Raw genomic sequence first — 24,924 nt, forward strand, 5'->3', positions numbered from 1 at the left:
GGAATTTGTTTCCATAGGAACAAAAACACAGAGGTTTTTGGGCCTCCCCTAAATCAGTCTGATAAACTCATATCGTTTTCTCAAATGGTCAATTTAATGGGTGGGGAGGTGGAGAGGGGATGAGTATTTACAGTGGATTGGCCTTGTTCTGCAGACTATGGATTAAATTAATTTATTGATACTGTAGTTCTGTTCCTAATTGTTTTTTCTTAGTACAGGTGGATTCATCAGAGCATTGAGGACTGGTATACCCTAATTTGTGGGCAGGGATATCCCTGGTTCAAATCTTACCTTTGTCCCAAACATAGTAGTAGTAGTGATGGCAACAATATTGTTTTTGTTGTTCAGTTTATTTTTATCTGACTTTGTACAAATTAAACCAAGGCTGAGTGCAAATATAACATGATACAATTACTATATAAAGCAACAGAAGTCAATCTAAAAATATAACTGTAGAAATGATCAGAAGTATAACATGATGAAAACAGCAGGGATCAAATCCTGTTGAAATAAGAGAAGAATGCCACTTGTTGCCACTACTGGTAAACTTTGTGGCCCCCAATTTTACTTCCCTGAAAATCCATCAAAATACATTATGCCACCTGTAAGTGGATCTCAGCATCTTTTGTTTTCTGTGGCAGAGAGTGACAGGGAGCTGGACACAAATGAAGTCAGAGCACATATATTTTGGAAACCTGTGGGGAAAGAGAATGATAATCCAACACTGAAGAATAGCTAAAAGAACATAAGTTATATTGACCACTGGTCTGTCTAGTGCAATATTCCCCTATTTTGACTAGCAGTGGCTCTTAAAAGTCTTTCCCGGTCTTGCTACCTGAAAGTCTTTTTAGCTGGAGATGCCAGGGATTCAACATTCATTCATTTTAACATGTACTGCCCCATACACGGGTCCCTGGGTGGTTCACAATCTAAAACCACAACAACAATCGTAAAACATCAACACAATTAAAAGTTTAAAATACAGATAAAAACTATAAAATTTAAAACTTCAAAACTATAAATTAAAAGCCTGACTAAAAAGGTATATTTTCAGGTCCTTTATGAAGGCCAAACGTGTCCTGCTGATATTGAGCCATGGCTCTAGGTTTAGAACATTTGGGATCTCTGTCAGAAATCCCTGTGCCCCTAGGTTCCACCCTCTGCTCTGCCAGGTGCCATCTTTGAGCTCTGAGATTCTACCCCCTGACTCCCAGGTCTGAGCCTTAAGATATTTGGCAACCTAGGTGCTCATGAAAGATAATTGTGTATGGTCTAAAACACAGGTGTGGTAGACTTTCTGCCCTCTTTAAATGGTGTCACTGAAATAATGTGGGCCTGCATTAATTCACCATCTCACTAGCGTATGTGCAAACACTTGCAGAATCTAAAGGGAGAGAATAAACCTCTCCCCCTGACCTCTCTACTTGGCACTTTTTGAAAGTAAATTCAAGAAGACCTGTACAGATTAGTCCAGTGGCACAGGGAAGCCAGTGGCAGCCCCAGTTCAGCCTGCTGCCAGGCTTTAAAAGGCAGCGAGATGCATTCCCAGCCAGGCTGGGAAGCCGGCGCTGGCTAAGTTTCTCAAAAATGGAGCTGCATGAGTAAAACCACACCCCTTGTGTCTGGTGTCAGATGCAGGGGGCGTGGCTGGGACACGAAGCACAGCCCCTGAGCATGGGGCTCCGGGTTCTTTGAACCCATTCGTGCAATTGTGGCTCTGCCCCTGGATGAGTCAGTATTTGCACCCATTCAGATCATATTCATATGTTTAGGCTGCATCATGGTGCCATGTTTTAACAGTGGATGTAGGTGGTATAATGTTCTGTTTGCACATTTTAAATGTTGTCATCTTCTGGAGAGGTTGCATGCAAGAGCACATTTGGGGTTAATTAAGACAGATACTTTGCTAACCATATTTGCTAGACAGCTCTTAAAGGTATGTCTTGCGAGCAACTCTTTATCCAAGTTTGACAAGCTGTAGCAGGATCTTCCTGTGCAGGAAATCCTTGAGTTGAGTTGATGTTTGGACAGTTCTGGTTGTTTCTATTCTTTCTGCATTTTTAGTTGTCCGTTATAATTTAAGACCTTGGCCCGTGTGTGTGTGTTTGCTCACAGTAATGTATCATTGGATTTATGGTTATATATCAGGCATTGCTGTATGTTCCTTTTTGCTCCTAGTCATATTGCATTGTGGATTCTCCCAAGCATGAGTATTTCACTTCAAGTTTCATTGCACAATGGGTTTTGCAATCTTAACACTCTAAACAATAATATATATGTTCATGCTGCTTTGCTGTAGGTGATAATATATGATTTGGTGGGATTCCTCTAGACTCGATGGTCTGGTACAAAAGAGGGAAAATAATGAGATTTATGAGTCCTTTCTTATATCATTGAAGTACATAATTCTCGCTGATCATTGTGGCAATTAAAACCCGCTGACACAAGGTGATAGTATGGCAATTTTGGTGTGGCTTCTAGAATTTTGGGGACATGATTTGGCATAGTTTACAGTTGATCTGAATTTGGATTTGCTAATTTTCATTAGTAAAGGTACCCCAAATGCTTCCAATCTGTTTTCAGCAGAAATGAATGCCCTGGGCATCTAGTGGAAGACACTGGGTCTTTCAGAATGGTATAGTTTATTTGATTCAGACACTAGAAGTAAAGCCCAGTTCCTTTCATGTCTGGCTCCACCCTAATTTAATTGATTCCACCCATACCATGGTCATTTGTATCACTCCTTTGTTGATCATCTGTGAGATGCAACAGTGCTACCTTTATGTAACATTAAGCCAGCTTTTTAGAGAGGAGAGCTGGTCTTGTGGTAGCAAGCATGACGTATCCCCTTAGCTAAGCAGGGTCTGCCCTGGTTGCATATGAATGGGAGACTTGATGTGTGAGCACTGTTAGATTTTCCCCTCAGGGGATGGAGCCACTCTGGGAAGAGCAGAAGATTCCAAGTTCCCTCCCTGGCATCTCCAAGATAGGGCTGAGAGAAATTCCTGCCTGCAACCTTGGAGAAGCCGCTGCCAGTCTGTGTAGACAGTACTGAGCTAGATGGACCTATGGTCTGACTCAGTATATGGCAGCTTCCTATGTTCCTAAGGTATCTTTAACATACAAGCCACTCCAGTCTGTTGCTTTAAAACAAAAAACCATGAAGATTCTGAGCTGCTCAACTTTCTCCATTTTAATGCCAGCAAACCTAATTGATCATCAACTCCCACTTTTATGACTAATTTCCAAATCTATTGCATTTTATTGTGTTGATGTTCTCTCTCTCTCTTTTATTTTCATTTTAATTATGTCTTGGTTTTTTCCTCTGATCCCCTGATAATGGTTTATTTAAACCTCTTCTCCTTTCTTCGATGGTTTTAATTCCAGGCAGTACACTGAAGAGTTTAAGTGTGCATTAGATATCACATTGATGGATCAGCCAAGCAAGGAATATTTGACAATTCATGTTTTCTTTTGCTTTGACCTGTGATATTATATTATTATATTTCAAAGCCTCCTGCAAGCCATTTAGCAGTTGGTGCATCTATAAATATTTCTCACTGCATTTAAATGTTGCCTTGCATTTATTTAAATATCTGCAAACAGGTTTCTCTACCCAGTTCAAGAATAGTCATTCCCAGTTTACTCTGAGGTGTATTTAATTTTGCTTTCTCTAAAGTTGTGTAAAAGCAGTTTGTATTGCAAAGGGTATGGAGGAGTTGGGCAGCGGGGATAGATGACAATCCACACATTCAACTTTGCAGCTAAACACTCCAAAGTAGGCATGTACTGACTTGGATCTTCTGTGGCCTGGCTTTAAAAAAGATAAATGAATGGAATTGCTGCAGTCAAATAATGTGATCTGATGACTATTAGAACATAAGAGCAGTATTGCTGGATCAAGCCCAAGGCCTATCTAGTCCAGTATTCTGTCTCACACAGTGGCCCACCAGATGCCTCTGGGGAGCCTACAGACTTAGAGGTGAGGGCATGCCCTCTCTCCTGCTGTTGCTCCCCTGCAACTGGTATTCAGAGGCATCTTACCGCTTAGGCTGGAGGTGGCCCACAGCCACCAGACTAGTATTTATTCAGCCCCAGCACAGTACCTCCAGTGACTGTTGCTGGTGTCTATTTTATGTTTCTTTTAGATTGTGAGTCCTTTGGGGAGAGGGATCCATCTTATTTATTTATTTATTATCTGTGTAAACTGCCCTGAGCCATTTTTGGAAGGGTGGTATAGAAATTGAATAAATAATAAATAATATTGATAGACCTACACTCCATGAATTTGTCTAAGCCCCTTTTAAAGCCATCCAAGCTAGTGGCCATCACCACATCCCATGGCAAATAATTTCATAGATTAATTATGCCCTGTATGAAAAAGCACTTCATCTTGTCGGTCCTAAATTTCCCGAACTTGAGTTTCATGGGATGACCCCTGGTTTCAGCGTTGTGAAAGAGGGAGAGAGTGGTTGCTCAGTGATAAAGCACCTGCTTTACATGCAGAAGATCCCAGGTGCAATCCTTGACATCTTCAGGTAGAGAGCTGCTGCTGGTCATTGTAGACAGTACCAACCAGGGCTGTGTGTGATGTCTGGTCTGGCATATGTTGGACACAACATGCCCTTTCAGAGGGAATTTCACAATGACAGCAGGGAGCTTCCTGACAGTTGGAACTGTTAGGAGGCTCCCTGTTGTTGTGGGACTTCATCGGAACTCTGATATGTCTGTTGGACTCTGCTCCTTATTATCTGACCTCTTCTGCATCCTCCACCCCCTCCTTTACCTGTGACCAGGTGGGGACTGAGGACAGGCTGCATCACTTCCTCTTCATTCTGGAGGCAGCAATAAATGCAGCTGCTTTGCCATCTGCATTTAAAGGGACTTTTTGTCTTTACCTTTTTTTCTAGGCCCCTAACTGACATGGATGCCTCTGGGATTGTAGCTTTTCCAGAGACTTGTGGCCATATTCATTAAGAACTGCAGTGCTAGATCAGTCCAAGGATCTATTCTGTCCAGCATCCTGTTTCCAACAACAATCTATCAAATGTCTCCCTGAAATTCACAAGTAAGGCATGAAGGCAGCAGCCCTACCCAATTGTTTGTCCCCAGTATCTGGTGCTCAGAGGTGCTACTGAATGTGGAAGTGACATATATCACATCATGGTCAATACCACTATCCTCTTCCTTTAATTTGTTGAATCCTTTTTAAAAATCCTCTTTGCCATCTTATGGTAGTGAATTCATAAATTAATTTTTTTTATTTAAGATCTTTGGGGGTGGTTTTTGCCTTGAAGACATTTTAGTGAACAATTAGCCTCTTTAGTTTTGAGTAATCTTTGGCTGATTGGGACAGTGAGGTGTCTTTCTTCCTAAATTAATTTTTTTAAGGCTATTTCATTAGATCAGCTGTACACCACATTAGAGAGTTCAGATGACAAGGCTGAGAATGTTGAGACTAAGGTTGCAGCTGGAATTTGAAAAAGCGTAACTCAAAGCAAATACATGGTTCCTCTCAGGGAGAAACATCTGGAATGTTCAAAGGAAGCCAAATGAGTCTCTATAGAACAAGTGACAAATCTCAAGGCGGTTCTGCATATTGCTAAAGTTGGTAACAAAATTTCACAGAAAGTAACATTCGAAGCGAATGTTGAGGTTTTATAAAATGTGTAATTTCTCAGGGCCTTTCTGCAAATCCCAGACAGAGATATTGAGAATAGGAAATTGAAGTCTCCAAAGGGTTGGTGTGCTGTGCCATTTCATATTCTAGGTGGGGGTCATGTTTGAATGCTTTCTCAAATCCAATACTTCATTGATACATATGTCAGGAGCAAACTTCAAGCCCTCCTTTGAACAACTAAGGAGTCTAGAGATAGAATGATACAGTGGAATGCTCTTCAGAAATTCTTCTAATTTGTTGTTGTTTATCCAAGTTTTTGGGCAAAGAAAGCTAAAGAAACAAATCCTCATACTTCACGGTCATTCAGACATTGGCTATATTATGGCAGAGGATGCCGCATGGGGGATGTGTTTGTTGCCATTCTTTTCCTATCTAACTGGGATGCCCTCTTTGTACAATGGTTATTAGATAAGGAATTTTGTAAATTTTGGGGATGCTTTAAACTGAACTTCTTAAGTGGCAGATTGTTTGGGATCCTTCATCCAAACTGCATCTCTGACGTGAATCTCACTCTCTCTTCCTCTTGCCTATATTTTCCCAGAAGATTCTTCTTTTTCTCCTTTTGAGTTCCGAATTTTATCAGCAATTCTTATGCTAACAGGGGTCAGGAGATGAGAAGTTTCTCACGTTACACATGAAGCTCCTCATGAATAATGGCCCATATCACCTCTATTGTCTGCCCCCAAACATAAGCAGCTAGACATAAGGCCAGAGGAGAAATTTAAAAGCACTGAATGCACCAGAAGGGTCCAAGCGAAAGCTGAGAGAGTCCGGCAGTGAAACAAATGCAAGGTGGAGCAGATGGTAATTTGGGGGAAGAAAGGGGCGATGTGTTGAGCAGATTAAACTGTTGAGCCGCTAGAGAATGAGACACATTATCTAGCTTAAAAGTACCTTGAAGTCTTCAGAGCAGGATTAAGGGAATCGCAAAGGAAGATCACTGTAGCCAAAATAAACTACAGATCATTATTCCCAAGTGATTCAAAAAAAGGCATTAAGTAGAGCACATTGGCCTTTTCATAGAAGTCTGAGAACAGGTGTCTGTGTGAGACGGATAATGCTTCATGGCATTAGCAGGGCTGGTAAAGAGCCAATCTGTCCATTTGAAGTAGGGCTGATTCAGAAGTATGTGCTATTTTTCTTTGCAGTGTGGAAAACTTCCTTTTTCTTACAAAGATTTTTCAACTGTGCCTGCAACAAAATGTTTGCCAATTCATTTACATTGCCCCTCCTCTGTCTGTCAGCTGACTTAAGTTGCTTTAAGTGATGTTGTCACATAGCCACATCTGATTGGCTACGTCACATTGTGATGCCGTCCTCTTCATTATGTGATCCCTAATTGGTCAGCATCACCCATATGACTAATCTAGGAAGAAGAAAGAAGCAGTAATTGGGAGGAAAATGGTGCAGCATTAAGAAAACAATGAATATTCTTATAATCAGATTGTTAATGGAGAAATATTGCTAATCTCTCCTCTCCACACACAGAGATTAACTGTCTCAAAAGTAAAAATTAGACAGTATTTAGTGCAACCCTAATTTTAAGCACCCTTTCCCATGAGAAATCATCATCGTAACCCGAGGGCTGTTAACTAGGTAAAAATGTCTTTCATCTGATTAATACCAACATACTGTATATATTCAAAATGTGGTGTATGCCAACATTCACTTGGTGTATGTCAACTGCTCACAGTCCTAGATACTTTGGCACCGAAATTTCACAGGAAGTGAAGTTTGAAGCATATTGCATGGTTCTGTTCAAGGTGAGACAGCTGAGAATCTTCATGAAGCCAACATTTTTGTAAGACGTTTACAGTTTATTTAAATGTAAGACAATTCTGAACTTCTGGAAGATAACTAAAATTTCTCAGAGGTTTCTGTATATCCCTAGTTCTAGCTTAATTATGTGGCGGTAGCTTGCTAGATCCACTCCTCTCTCTCTTCAGTCATTTTCCAGGTACAAATTCCATTTTTTCCCTTTTTCGTATCATGGGACATCCATATAGCTTCAGTATTCATGGAAACCACCTCTCTACTACATCCACTAGAAGTGATGCTTCTATTTCTGATCCCAATGTGTACCTCTTAAATTGGCATCTAGGTCTGTACAATTTATTGGATTCATATTGTCTGCTTTTGTGGATCTGCATTCTTCACCTCCCTGGCTTCTGAGGTGAGGTAAGAACTGTCACTGCATCAGGCCTCGGCCAGGACCATCTTCAGGTTTTGGAATGCAAAGAAATCATATGAGAAAATTACCTGCCAATTTTTCCTTGGGGGGAACCCTGGAATTCTCTTTCACATTTAAGTTCAGAGAAATTTCAGTTCCAACCCTATTAGCTGTGGGTTGAGACTCAAGGAAACTAATTTTCAGTCCAAGCAGAGACAAGGGCACAATACAAAGCAGGCAAAGTTGAGTTGTGGAGAAGCAGGTCAGAATGTCAGAGACCAGAGGCAAGGGTAAAGCTAGAGCTGGGCCAAAGGTCAAGTTCCTAAGAAGATGGCAGGGCAAGGTGCGACATGACACGAGGAGTCTGTAGCAAGGAGTAACTCAGACTGATTAGCAGGCTTTTAGGAGGACTTGGTGAGCAGAGAATGACCTGTGGAGTCAGCTGGTAGCTATTCAATCACTTCAGTCTAGGTAGTGCCCTTGCTCCTGAAGGCTTAGTTGCTGGGTTTGCAATGGAAGCAGGGTGCCTAAGGTGCAGTAGGTAAAGTCCCAGATCTATACCATTGGGAGCCTTGTTTGATGGCCTCCCCCTGGTGTCTTACATGATGAGAACGTTTGCTCTGTTCCTCTCCACTCATTTCTTTGGTGCATCCCAATTTTACATGATGCTGCTAGGCTGCAGCCTCTAGCATCCTAGCAACCCCAAGCCATGCTGCTGTTCCACTGTCAGATCAGCTCTTGCACTGCTGAGATAATGCCACAGATCGCCATGTGGGTTTGATGGTGTTTATAGCCTCATCATAAATGCATATATGCCAGTGCTGGAGCTCATGGAATCATAAGAGAGTATTGTTAAGCTACATTAGATATCACCTGCTCTATGTTGCTGCTTCTGGGAAACCAACACTGCTCTTTAGCCCTTGGTAAAGACACAGGAATTGCTCTTGCTTATGGTTCAACACTATACAAATATGACGAATATTTATATACCATTTTTCAACAACCATTCCCAAAGTGGTTTGCATAGACTGATATTTGTTGGGCGTGATAGTCCAACACAGCTCTTGCCTGCAAACTGCAAGGGGATGTGCCTATATCTTTATTTGCTGCTGTTCTCCGTGGTAGATTGAAAGCTGGCAGGAATGGGCTATACTTAATTCATTCCAGCATTCAACTTGATTTGCTTTGGCTATACTATTTCATGAATTACATTGCATTTCTCCTAATATCTTAGCATATAACTTAAGTTTCTTGTCTATAGATGACATTTCACGGTCACATTTGCTAGGGGGAAGGCTGCTGTTTGGGTGGTAGAACATATGCCTCGCATGAGGTTGATCTTAGGTTCAGTTCCTGGCATCTCCAGTTAAAAGATCTTGGAGCAGGGATGGGAAAGAGGTCTTCATTCTTCTTCTTTTGCCTCTTTCAAAACATAAATGGTTCCTGTTCCTAGGAACCTTGAGAAGCTTCAATATATCTTTCAGTGTTGACCAGGTGAGCCCATGCTACTTTATGTTCAGTGAAAGGGCTCTGCAATTCCACCCTCTTGCTTATTGTCATGCAGATGTTCCTGTGCTTGTGAATATGGTTTTTGTTATTCTCAGCTCTGGTAATCTTTTCCTAGGTACTTTATGATGTGCAGCTTTGCCTTGGCATCAGCTGTGAGTTAGAAATGTTTAGCAGCTAAAGCCAGAGTGGTATAGTGGTTAGAGTGTTGGATTAGGATTAGGAAGACCCAGGTCTCATCCCCATTCATCAAACTTATTGGGTGGCCTTGGGCAAATCACTATTTTTCAACCTGTACTACTTCACATGGTAGTAAAATTGGGATAGAATTGGAGCAAGAGGAAGAGAATAGTGTGAAATACCCTGGGCTACTTGGAAGAAGAGTGGAATAAAAATGTACTAAATATATGCCCCTTTCCTCACAAGCCCTAGAGAAGGGATTTGCAGAGTCCTGCCAGTTACTCAAAGCTCAAATGGTAAGATGTTTCTATGTCTAATGGGGGTTGACTGGTTCCAGATGGGGAAAAATAGATTTTCCTTGTCATCTTGTATGTGCCTGAACTATATATTAAGCACTTCAAGATGAGAACGAGACTTGTAGTCATTGGGTAGGGCCTTGCATGGCTTGTTGCCCCATGTTTGGCATTTTGATAAGTTCTAGTTTTTAGAACTAATGCAAAATATGAGAAACGCTGCAAATTTCCCCAATTTGTGCCTCCACCACATCCCACACCTTTGCTGTGTTTCAGGAGAATTGTGGCTTGCATGTAGCCCTGGGCTTGACTGACTCCCCCCACCCCACCCCACCCCACCCCACCCCACCCCCCTCCGCTACCGCATTGCACGCTGAACAGTTGGATAGAGATGAGTTGGGCTGGGGGAGGAATAGCTGCTTCTGGACCAGACCTCTGCCCCCTGCCTCCCCTATTGCTTAAAGGGATGATATTTGTTGTTATCCTTTTTCTGGTCACGTTTTACCTTTGGAGCTACTCAGCGAATTAATAGGTACAGAAATGCAAAGCTCTTTTCTTATTACACGCCATCGATCTGATTGCAGTGTCATTAATTGAAAGACTTGGGAAATGTGATGGATGGTGCGGAGCTGGATTCTACTTTTTTTGTCTTGGTGTAGCCCTGCAGGAGAAAAGCGGCATGAAACTGATTGAAGGACCCTTTTTTGTGTCTGACATGAATTATTCTGTCATTGTCAGACCTTGTAACTGCATTCAGACACTGGGAGATTTACAATGTGAAATCCTAAATGGCAGACTGTTTTAAATGTTTTTCGTATTTTAAAAAAACAAACAAATGCAGCCTTGGAATGCTGAAGATAGCTGCTCTAACGCGCGTGTGTGTGTACATGCACGCACACCCACACCCACACACACACTTATTTTTATAAATTTTGTTTTGATTAAAAATAAAAAAAAATCAAAGTTCTGATCCTTTTTTGCTTGATTCCAAGTAGTTTCAGTGGAGGCCTAAGATTAAGACAATTTTGTCAATCAAGGAGCATTTGTTCCATTCCTGTTATACTTGGAATACAGAAATGATTTGTAAAATTGGAACAGCCATGTTCATCTTTTTAGCTGCTAGAAATTTTACATAGCTGTTTGTCCAATGAAATTAGAAATGGGGTTTTGTTTTTTGTTAACTGAGCAAGCTTAGAACCAGTGGCTTCAAAGAAATAATTCTAAAAATGATCCCCCAGTTGTGGGTTTCTGAAAATATATTTGCACATATCCAAGATCCCTGTCAATAGGTTAAAGAGCAGGGTATGAAATTATATATATTTTTTAAAAACCCAGATAACTGGGATTTGCTTTGAATTCTTTTTTCCTGAGCATATTCAATATCTCCCTGCTGATGCCAGAAGTAAAAGAGGAGTACAGTAGATTCTAAGGCTAGATCTGTCATGCTTAATTGTCAACTGAATCTTTTTTTAAAAGTTAGAACATACATATAGGCCTTTACTGAATAGAACAATAATATGGTAGAACAGACTTGCCTGTCGCCGCCGTTTGTGGTGACAAGGAAGTCTACTATATACTAAAATGTTTGAGCTATGAGCCACTGTCAACATGCTTCAGAGCAAAATGGGTAGAATACTGGCTTATCCGTTTTAATATGCACAAGTAATCTGGGTAATTTCATTAGCACAAATAGGCAGAATTAAGACATTAAGCAAACCTCTATGTCTACTCTGAAGTAAGTCCCACTGAGTTTAACAAGACTTACTCCCATGTATGTACATAAAGACTGCAGGTGTAGCTAGCTTGCTAAAGTTGATGAGACTGAGCTACAACTTGCCTTTGTCTAAAACCAATCAACCCATAAAAGGGCAATTTTGTATTGCTGTATTTGGACAGAAGATATTGGAATATATACAAATAAGGTGGACCCTCAGAAAAATGGAGTTATAAACTCAAGCTCTCTCAGTCTATTTTTCTTCATGTTGGGGTTGTTGCAGTATATTCATCTCAGTGGTATGAATGTTGTACAACAACTGACTCATTTTATTTCCTCCTCAGACAAGGTGTAGGGCCCTGATTGTAAAACACGCTTCCTGAAACCAGTGGGCTAGCTTACTGAAAAGCCAGTTCCATTTTGGAATCCTGTACAACCTCAAATATCCATCATTTAAAAAAAAAATGCACCTGAAAGAATAAGCACCTTCGAATGCAGACCTTCCTTGTGAGATGTGGAGTTAGCGGATGACAAACTTGGAAAGAACTATAATTCGTTTTACAGCAGGGACCTGTGTGTCGACTCCCTGTTCTTCATGCAGCTAGCCCCCCCCCCTCTCTCTCTCTCTCTCTCTCTGTGTGTGTGTGTGTGTGTGTGTGTGTATATATATATATATATATATATATATATATATATATATATATATATATAAAACATGTCTTTGTTTGGTGAAGGTCTAGATGAGTTTCTCATTCAGACAGTGCTTTTTGTGGCACTGGTAGCTGGTGCTGGCAGGAGGTTTGGGCAAAGGATATCAGAACAGGGCTGGGGACAATGACATCCTTTTTCACATAGATAGAAGACCAAAAATCATGCAGAGACTTCCTTTTTCTTTTTAATATAATCCTATCTTGGGGTGTGTGTGTGCAAAGAATCTTATGATGAAAGTTAAATGCAATGCTGTATTGTCATGGTGGCTAGTGCAGTTCCTAACTGCTAAGGTTCGAACAGTATTTGAAATGGTGACACACCTATTTAACAGTGTTAAACAATAGCAATGTCTTTTAATATGACATACTTTTTTAAAAAAGCAATATATGACCCTCTCCTCATACCCAGGGCTCTTTTAGTTATGCAATTCTCTTATGGTATCTTTTTTTAAAATCCAGGAATAGGTTCACTAGCCTTTGTTGGTCCTGTGCTACTGTTTGGGGCAATATGTTGTTCAGGATTTTTAAACCTTCTGAATCTGATGGATATCAGGGTTGCTGAAGGTGAGAAAGAAACCTCCCTTTGATTTTGCTCTTCAGCCTCTTCATGGTTGTGCTATAGGAAGAAACAGCTGGTGTTCTGCCAGCAAGCAATCTTATGCCACTATAAGGAGCTCTCTTTGAGTACACAAATCTGCTTTTTAGCAGAAATATCATTTATTTGCATCCAAGGACTGCGAAACATTTGAATGATTCTGAAATGCTTCAAAAGGTGGGCAAATGTTCCTAGGAAATAAAATTTAGATGTGTGGTATAGCATGCATAGAACAAGCAAGAAAGGGCTTTATGTTGGGTCTTTTTACAGCATTCCATGCTTAATTTTTAGTATTTTTTTCTCCCCTTCCTCCCCGATCTAATTATGAAAACAATATTTTACTTAACGTTGTGTTTTAGAACTGTTGGATTTTGTTTCTGTTGTCTCATGGTTGCCAAATTAACAAAAAACAACCACCCCCCAGGATTCTTTTGGTCTTTCAGGATAAATCTGATAAAACATAAAGCTGATTGTGGACCAACTGTCTAAAAATCTCTTTAAAATAACCCCAAAAGTGAAGAGATGCCTTTTTAAAAATGGAAGATATATTTTTAAGAAAGCAAAATAGGCAAACTGAATTTATGTTTTTGTTTATGACAGTCCCCCATTGTCTTCTATTCTGTTTTGGAATTTTGATCTGTGCAGTGCAGTCCTAAGCGCAATTACAAGAGGGTAAGCCACATTGATCTGAATGGAACTTACTTCTGAGAAAGCATGTTTAGGATTGCACTGTTCATTTCTCTCCCCCCCCGCCCGGTGCCCTCAACTAGATCTGTATTGGAAATAACAAGGTACATGCATTTGATATCAATCTTTCACTCTCTGGAAAGCAATTGTTCTTAAAACAATAATGGGTTACTCCTGGAGGCTTTTAAAGGTAATCATTTCATTCATTCCGTTTACAGATCCATATATACACATATATAGCACAGTATCCCAAGGGGGATGGGAAGCAAAACTTAAGGATGTAAATATTATTGTAAATAACCTATTTCTACAGAAAATAGGGAAGGGGAACAAAAGATGCATTTTAAAAAGAGAGGCATTATTTGTTGCAAGCGATATTACTGTACGTGACCCAGGTGCTCGAGCCCAATTTGCATATTTCCCACCTTTTGTACCCCCAGACACATGGGGATCTCATGCTATTGCTGACTAATTGATACTTGTAGTAACTGCTATAGGCTCTCCGCTTAAAATGCATGCAGTTGTGTTATCTCAATTCAAACATTTTAAGGAACACAGGCTCTCACTTACTTACATGGACAGAAAGTCTTCATACTAATAGAGGTGTGTGATGCAGATTGCAGGACATAAAACAGGAGAGAGAGAGACACTCGCTCACACACACACACACACACACACACACACACACACACACACACACACGATGGCATCCAGCGTATATGCCCCTACAAATAGTTCAAAAATTGTGTTTGCAAATGCCGAAGTCTTCAGAACTGTCCAACAGTTCCGAACACCCTTTTAATCTCCTCTTGGCGGGACGTCTTCATCCAGATTGCCCGAAAAAAGTGGAAAAGGTGAGAACTCTGCCATCTTAGCTCTGAATTCATCTGATTTCTTTCTCTCCCCCCCCCCTTCTCCCCTTGTATTCCTCATGCCATTGTCCATTCTTATGATGGCAGCCTCCTTTGCTCTTGAATGGAAGTGTCACAGCAGGAGTGAAAAAAAGGGTTCGGGACGGCATTGTCAATGCCATGGTTGCTTATTGTTTCTTAGCCTTTCACTTTGCCGCTTTTCTGAGCCTCTTTCCCTATCAGTGGCCCCTGTCAAGGGGTGGAGGAGGAGGTTGAAGAAATCTGCGAATTAGTTGCCCTTTAACAAAATTGTATACTGTTATGATAAACAGCTCCGCAATACATTCTGCAAAATTAGGAATTATAACGACGGGGTGGGTGGTGGTAGATTCTTTGTACCTTTTGCCGGTCTGTCGCTCGTTGCCCATATGTCAAATGCCGTGGTATCTGAAGAGACTTTTTTTGTGTCTTGGTGATGTGGGGGGGGGGCAGAATGTGTGTTAGTTTTTACTGCTCACTGGAAAATACAAAAATAAGATGCAGCTGCAAAGTGAACAGTGATCGGTTCAGCTGCAAGGTTAAAAAAATTACTGGGTTGGATTTGGTGTTTTCCAGTCTTAAGTGACAGAAAAGGCAAATCTGAAGGCATTTCTTTAGCTATCCATCTGTCCATCTTTATGTCTCCCCCCCCAACCAAATTATCAAACCCGTAGCTTCTAAAGAGGCCAAAGGCAGTTTGCAACTTGTGCTTTGCTTGAATATTCGCAAATGTGCTTTTGTGTTTCAGACCATTCGATATTGCACCAGCAAGTTAAGGGGAAGTGTATCTCTCTCTTTCACAAGATGCTGGATTGTCAGGTCATCTGCAAGTACAATCTATTTCATAGGGATTATACATCCATCTGCAGAAAATATTCTCAGCTCTCCAGTTGACTCCTTATGCATGACTCTCAGGCATGTACATCTCATTCACATACAGGCCAGTATCCAAAACTTTATAGAGCATACAAACTCCTGGCCTTAGAACTTTGTTTAACAGCAGCCAGATATTCTTTACAGTATTTCTAAAATGCACTTTTCATAAAAGAAAGCTACAAAACTTCTGATATATTATAGATCCAGTGAGGAGGAAGGACGAGGATTTTAAAAATCCAGTGTGATTAGAACGAAAGATGGGAGAACCATCTCTGTACTACTTAAAATTGCTTGATTAAAAATCAGCATTGATTGAGCCTACTCTCACTTAAAAAGCATGTGCCTTGGATTAAAAATACACCCTTTGTAGAATTCTATTTTTAGAAGGCTTTCTTGTTATGTTACCGTTGACAAAAGTATTTTGATCTCTGTAATTATCTGGAGAAACATTTCAAATTGGTTGAGTGTTTACTCCTCAAACCCTGAATGTCTGCGTGGTTACGAGTGTCTAGCACCGTTTTTAACATAATCTAATTTTAGTGGCCTAATGCTTTCCTTGCAATACAAGAAATTTAAGTCTTCTTAAAGGGATTTGCCAGGGGGAATCTCCCCCCTCCACGAAAAACAAACAAACCCTGCCTCATGGAGCTGGATCATTTTATGTGCCCTGAAGTTTATATACTACATTTGATTCCATTGGAGAAGACATTTAGATTTCTCAAATAAATGTTTGGGAATTTATGGGAGAAAGCTGATTTGCTTCTGTTGCCTAAAAAGTTACAGATTAGTCAGTTTATGGACTAAACAGATTGTTTTAAATTATGTGTTACAGAACACCTTACCATATTTGTTCTAAGCAGTAAGAAGTGTTTTAAAAATATGCATTGTCTTCTCTTGGAGTGTATTTTGAAACGAAACTTTCTGAAGCAATGATGAAGGAGCCCTGGCCTTCTCTCAAAACAAACTCTGAATGCAGTCAAAGCCACCCTAGAACCTCAGTGTGCATTTTCATTCTACATCTGCCTTATATCTATCATTTCAGCCAGCCATTTTTGTTGATAAGCAATAAGGTTCAGTGCTTTTTTTGTTTTTTGGCAGAAGTTGCATTTTTTCTTTGTTGCAAACTAGATATTTTATAAGGTCCTCCTGTAGTTGGAATTGGCTACTTGAACTCTTGACAATTTCGAGAGAAAATTGACAGCAGAGCAAGATCCAAAATGTGTGCTGGAAAATGTCATACTTGCTCGTTCCTGAGGCATCTTGGACTCAGTTCTGATCCTTGGGTAAACAGAGAATTATTTTGTTAACATCCGTGGTGTTTTGCAGAAATGAAACAAGCATCAATTAGATCCAAATTAAGCTCCTTTTGATATTATTTCTTCTTGCCATTTAATAACTTAGGCCGAATCTCCCTCTCTCCTTTTCTTGACCAACTCTTCACTTTAACTTTTATAATGGTGGTAATGTGGGGCTGTTTCTGACAGTCTTGTTGAGCTTAAGGCTACGGTTTTTGTAGAGTTGTTCCACTTGCGTAGCAGTTGAAACAGGAAGAAAAAGTCTCCACTTTCCTGTTTCCATGGATAACCATTTGAAAGGCTGTGTATGTTTTGTTTAGTCAATTATAGTTAGAAAAATATCTTCTTAGACTCAAAAACAAGGGTGAGGTTTTTATGAGATCTCAAGCTGGTCTGACTTTGCTGTTACTTAAACTCCTTTGGGAGTTTTCCTATTGACTTGAAATTGGGCCAATGTCAAGATGTTTCTGAGTTTTGCCCAAAGAATGTATAAATAGGAGCATTGCCAGAGCATTGCCTATGTATGTGGAGGGTTTGGATCCAATGTCCAAATCATCTTTTTAAAAATTATTTTTGTGGTCCAGAACAGTATAGGGGGACTGGATTTAGAGTCAGTTCTATCCTGGCATTTCAGATTGGGTCATTGATTGGGGTAAACTGTAAAATATTGCATATTCAAATAAATAAATAAATAAATAAATAATAGGATTTCTATACCGCCCTTCCAAAAATGGCTCAGGGCAGTTTACATAGAGAAATAATAAATAAATAAGATGGCTCCCTGTCCCCAAAGGGCTCACAATCTAAAAGAAACATAAGATAGACACCAGCAACAGTCAATGGAGGTACTGTGCTGGGGGTGGATAGGGCCAGTTACTCTCCCCCTGCTAAATAAAGAGAATCACCACGGTAAAAGGTGCCTCTTTGCCAAGTTAGCAGGGGGTTGACATATAGTTTTTGAAGCCAGGGCCAACCCCACTATTCATACAAGTTTTAAGATACAAATTAGCAGCAATTTCATTTATTGTTATATTTTTACCCCCACGGGGGGCATTCTTTGGACTTCCTACTTCAAGCAACAAACTGTTTCATTTTAGATTTTATTTATACAAATTTCTGTCCTGCCATTAGCTGCAAAACAGCCCCAAAGCAGCTTACAATAGCAAAACACAATCAAAATAACAGAATAAATAAATAAATATGGTTAAATTGGTAAGATAACATAGCAAACCAGCAAATTAAAATATAACGCATAAAACCAGCAGATAAAAAGTGATTAAAACGGTCTAAGATAGTACTTAAGGTCTGGCAAGAAATGACAGCACTTGCCTGGTTCCTAAAAAATAACAAAAGATGGCGCTAGATGAATATAGAGGTGCACCTAAGTAATTTTGGAGCCTGGACCTAAAGGCCTTTGGAGACTCCCCTCCCCTGCAAATTAAGCATCATCATGCTCACCTGGGTGACCACACTACCCGGGACAGTCTAAAGAGGATTTGGGGGCTCCCAGGGTTTGTGGAGGCCCTGGACTTGGGCATGGAAGTTCAGGGGTAAGAGAGCCTCTAGATAAACATGTCTAGGGTGAGACTTCCCCAATTTGAGCACCACCACTGAGAATGACTTCTCTTCAGGAGTCCCTGCCTGACTTCAGAAAGCAGCAGCACTACCCAGAGATTGGCCTCTAAGGACCTTAACTGACTGGAGGGGTTCATATGGGAGGAGGCGATCCTGTGCTTTGGACCCTCTGTCTTTAAATTATTTGAATAAAATTTGGAATAATAAGATGGCTATTTTCAAGGGATTCCAGCAACTTAGGGAAACAGCAAATTCAGGGGAATTGAGGTATTTTCAACAGTTTTAATTAATGAGAGTTTGACATTTTACATAGATACAAGAGGTGGAAAAATGTTACAAAATTCTCAGCCACCTGCAAGTATTTTTCAAAAGGGAAGAAACATTCAGGATGAGGCAACAAATGAATGTAAGAAGCACCCTGTGGGATTAGATGAACCCCGTCCATCTAGTCCTCTGTCCCCATAAAGTCCACGAGCAGGGATGGAAGACAATGGTCTTCTCTGGCTATTAGACAAGAAGGCTACATGGACTTCCATGTTCAGAGGCAGTCTAATTCTAAAATCCCAGTTTCTGTGGGCAAAAAGTGGAGGAGGGTTTTTGCATTCATGTGAGCTTCCTGGAAGCATCTGCCTGGCCATTGTGGAAAATTGGATGTTGGACAAGATGGGCTGATATTCTGATCCAGCAAGGCTCTTATGCCTTCTATAAAGTTCAAGCAAACTTTATATCAGATGTCCAAGCATCTCTGGCCGTGGCTCTCCTGCTGGATCCATTGGGCCTAATTGTCTGTCTGTCTGTCCTGGAGAGCTGGAACTGCATCCAGCAGGCTGCTTGGAATTCTGGTCTTAGCTTTCTTTGCCTGGTGTTCCTGGGATGTCATTCTGTAATGACTCTTGGATACTCTTGAGAATTCAGTTTATGTGGATGGATTTGGGTTTAGCTTTGGGGCAGAATCCCACCAGCCTCATCAAAGAAGGCTATGAATTCAGGAGGGAAGAGGTGTGCACTTCAAGCTGTGATCCTGTGGGGCAATAGCACATGGCCTTGCACAGATGCATAGCCATCTCAGGTACAGTAAAGATACTGCCAGGCCTCAGCAAGGATCAAACTCCAGGCAGCCTGGTCTGGGACTTGGGGAAGCTGACTGTCAGCTGAGGCAGGTCAGAAGTGGGTGCATGGTCCAAAACAGGCAGGGGTCAAGTTCCAGAGGGTAGAATTCAGGACAGCAGTCAGGGAAATGGAACAGGAGCTCAGGCAGTGTCCTCACACCAGAGAAATCTTTTAAACAGAAGAACAAGCACAGAGGCTAGGGCTTTGTAGGATCTGGAAGACAACTAAGACTTGGCAGGGGCATCAGCTGACTTTCAGGCCAAAACTCAGGCATGCTGGTACTGCAGTCCAAATGATGCCTTGGAGATCCAGAGCGCCACATGTTAGGCTTGCAGTGGAAATGGAGCACTAGCAGTGCAGAACGTAAGGTACCTGCCCCTGATTCTTGGGAACCACAGTTTGAGACTTCTTCCAGAAAGCATGTAGAAAATATGGGGTTGATTCAGATGAACCTAATTTCTCTCACACACCCATGCAAAATCCTGTGGCATCTTAAAGATTAATAGATACTGTACATTCTGTTATGAGCATTTGTAGGGAAGTGCCTAGTTGATTATTACTACTGGATTCAGCAGGAGGGTATGTGAATGCACAAAATGAGATTAAAATATGGAGGAGTACTTCTTGAATGCAGAAACTGGGCTTTATTAGGACAGCCTCTATTTAAATTGAATTTTCAAAGATGTTACCTACTTCTTATATTGGCTTTGCACAGTTTCTCTCTTTTCTAATGTGGACAGTAATTCCTCGGCATTTTCTCTCCTGGAATGGTTTCCTCCATTAGGCACTGACTTTTGGAGTGTCGTGTTGGAGCATCTGGGAGCTTGAAACAGGAACCTTCTGCTCTGGGGATGATACCCTAATCCAATGAGCTACTCCCAACATTATATGTTCAAGCCTTCTTTTGGCACAGAGAGGAATAGCAGTGTGTAACTGCAACTTCTTTGACTGGCAAGCAGTACAACACCTTGAGATTGTCCCAGCCTGGTATAAATACCGAGATGCTGGCCTTCTGCCTGTTGCCTGTCAGGCACCAAGGACCCTAGAGTAGATTGGAGTACACAGCCATCTTGGCACAGCCATCCACAGCCCTGGCCTGATCCTGGCAGAGAATTACCTAGAGCTAGTTTTCACTAGGGTTTAGCACACCGTATATTTACAGCCAATGCTTGTTGGCTAAAGCTAGATTTTTGTAACATGTACAATGAACCTCTCAAGTAATGATTTTTGGAGAACCCTCCAAAGTCTTGCCTGTTGGAACACACATTGGCTAGAACATACATCACCAGTGAACTACTTCAGCCAAAGTGGTTCAGTTTTATTTCCTGTACATGATAAACGCAAGAGTCAGTGCAGCTTGTGGTAGAGGATACTTCTGGATTCACACTTTACATCTTGGAACACTTTATAGGCCCTCAACTAGAATTGTATAGATCAAGATTTTGTTAACGTCAGTTTTCATGGTCTACTTTTTTCTGTTACTAGAATTCTCATGGTCCACTGATATGGCTCAATTTTATAACTCAAGACTACTCAGGATATCTTAATGGCTAGGGGATGGCAGTGGCAGATCTGTCTTAAATGATTCTGTATTTGCACTCTGGCTTAACAACAACAACAACTACTACTACTACTACTATTTATATACCACTTTTCAACAAAGGTTCCCAAAGCGGTTTACATAGATAAATAAAAATAAATAAGTAAAAGATGTCTTAAGAGCATATGAAGTACCTTTCTGGATCAGATTAAGGCTCACCTACTTCAGGATTCATTGCAAGAACCCCAGCAATCAACTGGAGTTGGGTAATCTCTGGAAAACTGATCAGAATAGGTTTGCAAGGAAAAATGTTACCTTTGCGAGTCCCCTGCATTTGCAGAATACCAATTTTGTTTGTTTGTTTGTTAGTCAAATGTGTACACTGCCCCAACTCATCTCTGGGTGCTTAACAACATAAAACAAGTAAAAACATACACAAATCTTAAAACAGTTCAGGCAATCTAAAAATTAAACACAGATTAAAACTTAAAAATTTAAAAAGCTGAAAAAGCTGGCTGGAGAGGTGGGTTTTCAAGTGCTTTTAAAAAATTGTCAGAGAATTGTCAGAGTATTTCAGTAGGGAGCACATAGGTCATCATTGGACCTATTTGGTCCAGGAGCTATCTGTTTCTGAAACCGTTTGGGCTCCTGTTTGTTCTCCTCCATTTACCCTCCCCACTTAAAAAAAATCATACTTAAGTTTCTATCTCACTGCCACTTGTGTTGGCAGCAGTTTTAATTAAGCATTTTTAAAAGTGTATTTTACAAAAGGAGGAGTATGAATGAAACACCCCAAACCGGACGTCCTTTTGGACATATGCATTTTGTTTGTTTCTCAGGCTGATGGCCCAGAACAAACTAACACTGCACCAAAAGGGATTTTTTCCATAGCAGTTTTGTTTAGTTCTGAGCAGAATACACATCCCTGCTGATAAGTGTACCATGGTCTATCTTCTGCCCAGCCCTGTACTGGATAGGTACCCTATATGAAGCATATTCAGCAGTCAGGATACAGATAGGATTTTGAAAACTTGTGCGACTTTTGAAGAAGCTGCGAATGAATAAGGAAAGTCCATACTTTTCTCTGTGCAATTTCGGCTTGCTCTAACAAGAAGAAAACTGATGATCATTCTGAAATTGCATGCTACGTACCCTCTATCATTGTTGCTTGGACATGAATTGATGGTGAAATAGTAAGGCTGTGTACACAGCTAAACTTGTCTTCCCAGTCCTGCAAAAGTGTGTCTGAGTCCAAGGCCAGGCTGAGCCTGGATTTTCAATGTAGATTGTTCATTTGGATACCTCCCCCTCCCTTATAACAGTCAATTTGAAAACCAAACATTCATAAAAATGATCTTGTGGGCCATCTGGTTCTTACTTGTTTGAAAAACAGCATTCAGCTGGGTGGATCGTCTGAGAACTTCGGCTACAGACCTTCATTGTGCCGATGTTTAAAATAAATTTGGTGTGGCAGAAAAACAGCAGTGTTGATTTTCATGAGAACATAAGAACAGCCCTGCTGGATCAGGCCCAAGACCTATCTAACCAGCATCCTGTTTCACACAGTGGCCCACCAGATGCCTCTAGGGAGCCCACAGGCAAGAGGTGAGGGCATGTTCTTTCTCCTGCTGTTGCTCCCTGGCAACTGGTATTGAGAGGCCTTCCAGTTTTGGAAGGAAGTCTTCTTCCCTTTTGTGGCTTTCTTGACATTACCTGTTAGCCATGCTGTCATCCTCCTGGACTTAGTGAGAAACAAATATGAGAGGTATCAAAGAGGGACAGGGCAGTAATAATGGGTGATTTCAACTACCCACACATAGACTGGATACATTTACATTCAGGTAATGAAATAGAGGCCAAAATTCTAGACATGTTAAATGATTGTGCCTTAGAACAGTTAGTTGCAGAACCAACCAGAGGGATGTGCAGCAGCTGTGAAAAAGGCCAATTCCATGCTAGGGATCATTAGGAAGGGGATTGAAAATAAATTATAATGCCCTTATACAAAATGATGGTGTGGACACACCTGGAGTAGTGTGTTCAATTCTGGTCACCACATCTAAAAAAAGGACATTGTAGAACTGGAAAAGGTGCAGAAGAGGACAACCAAGATGATCAGGGGCCTAGAGCACCTTTCTTTTGAGACAAGGCTACAACACCTGGGGCTATTTAGTTTAGAAAAAAGACGACTGCGGGGAGACATGATAGAGGTCTATAAAATCATGCATGGTGTGGAGAAAGTGGATAAAGAGAAATTCTTCTCCCTCTCCCATAACACTAGAATCAGGGGTCATCCCATGAAATTGATTGCCAGGAAATTTAGGACCAACAGACAGAAGTATTTTTTCACACAATGCATAATCAACTTGTGGAATTATCTGCCACAAGATGTGGTGACAGCCAACAACCTGGATGGCTTTAAGAGGGGTTTGGATAACTTCATGGAGGAGAGGTCTATCAACGGCTACTAGTCAGAGGGCTATAGGCCACCTCTAGCCTCAAAGGCAGGATGCCTCTGAGTACCAATTGCAGGGGAGTAACAGCAGGAGAGAGGGCATGCCCTCAACTCCTGCCTGTAGGCTCGCAGCAGCATCTGGTGGGCCACTGTGTGAAACAGGATGCTGGACTAGATGGGTCTTGGGTCTGATCCAGCAGGGCTGTTCTTATGTTCTCCAACTCCAGGTCACACTCAGCGTTGTGAGCTGGAGGGCAATAGCATGTCCCTAATAAAACATTTCCTTTCAGTCCTCTTAATGTTACCCATAATGATTCTGTGGAGGACTCCGGGCCACCTAGGTTTTCTAGCTTATTGGAATCTATTCCTTCTTTGATATACAGTGCCACTCCTCATCCAGTCCTCCCCTCCCTGTCCCTTCTGCAGAGTTTATATCCAGGAATAACTGTGTCCCACTGATTTTCACCATCCACCAGGTTTTCTGTTACACCCACTATATCTATGTTTTCATTAGAAACCAAGCACTCCAGCTCACCAATCTTTGCTTGGAAGCTTCTGGCGTTGGTATATAGACACCTATACACCAAGTCCCTCACCTGGTGTTGGTGTGTGCTATCCCCCTTACCAGCCTTTGACCTTTTTGGCAAGCTGTCATGTGTTTCCTTCTGCTCAACTCCTGGCTCTACTCTGTCCCCTTCTGTTTTATCCAAAATATGTGCACCCTTGCACCTTAGGAGATTTGATGGCCGAAATGGATACCTCCCAGTTCCTGTCGGCAGTTCCCCAGGCACCATTTTAAAGATGCTCTGTGCCCTTTTTTATTTTAAGTGGCAGCAGTCGGTCTTCTTGGTTCAATTTTGAGTCTGTCCCTTTTGTCCAGAATTCACTTGCCCCAAAATATACCCCAGTGCCTAACAAATCTAAAGCCCTCCTCCCGGCACCATCATCTCATCCATGCATCGAGACCCCTCAGCTCTGCCTGTCTCGCTGTCCCTGCGTGTGGAACAGGTAGCACTTCAGAGAACACTACCTGGGGAGTCCTGGACTTCAATATGCTACCTAGCAGCCTAAATTTGGCTTCCAGGACCTCTGGACTGCATTTCCCAATGTTGTTGGTGCCAATATGCACCATGACAGCTGACGCCTCCTCAGTACTGCCTAACAGCCAATTTAGATGCAGCGTGACATCCGCAACCTTGACACCAGGCAGGCAAGTCATTGTGCGGTCTACACGTGGGTCACAGACCCATCTCTTTATGCCCCTAATGATTGAATCATCTACTGCTAGGATGCCCCCACCCCCTAGAAGAGTATCCTCTGTGCAAGAGGAAATGGGTGCATCACCCAAGGAAGGGTGAGGAAGGGTGAAGAGAGGAGAGCTGGCCTTGTGGTAGCAAGCATGACCTGTCCCCTTAGCTAAGCAGAGTCTGCCCTGGTTGCATATGAATGGGAGACAATGTGTGAGCACTGTAAGATATTTCCCTTAGGGGATGGAGCCACTCTGAGAAGAGCATCTAGGTTCCAAGCCCCCCCACCCCCCCGCACCAGCATATTCAAAATAGGGCTGAGAGAGACTCCTGCCTGCAACTTTGGAGAAGCCGCTGCCAGTCTGTGTAGACAATACTGAGCTAGATGGACCTGTGGTCTG

The 24,924-nt window shown here is 41.5% G+C and overlaps 2 long non-coding RNA genes across 3 annotated transcripts in view; one reads left to right on the forward strand and one right to left on the reverse strand.

The window, feature by feature from the left end:
- Positions 1-331: 331 nt before the first annotated feature.
- On the reverse strand, positions 332-14,197 carry LOC128333718 (uncharacterized). Of its 2 annotated transcripts, none has more exons than XR_008311043.1 (2): positions 14,110-14,197; positions 332-695 (listed from the first exon to the last, which is right to left on the reverse strand). It is a non-coding gene; the product is annotated as an uncharacterized LOC128333718 (long non-coding RNA). The 2 variants fall into 2 exon arrangements; XR_008311042.1 differs by lacking the exon at positions 14,110-14,197 and adding an exon at positions 4,492-5,538.
- A 78-nt stretch (positions 14,198-14,275) lies between these two features.
- The window catches only part of LOC128333717 (uncharacterized), a 73,650-nt gene continuing 63,001 nt past the window's right edge, over positions 14,276-24,924 (forward strand). Inside the window, exon 1 of the long non-coding RNA XR_008311041.1 lies at positions 14,276-14,389. This is a non-coding gene — a long non-coding RNA (uncharacterized LOC128333717). The remainder of the gene's footprint in view (positions 14,390-24,924) is intronic.

This window comes from Hemicordylus capensis, chromosome 8 (genome assembly GCF_027244095.1).
Source record: "Hemicordylus capensis ecotype Gifberg chromosome 8, rHemCap1.1.pri, whole genome shotgun sequence".
NCBI classification, from domain to species: domain Eukaryota; kingdom Metazoa; phylum Chordata; class Lepidosauria; order Squamata; family Cordylidae; genus Hemicordylus; species Hemicordylus capensis.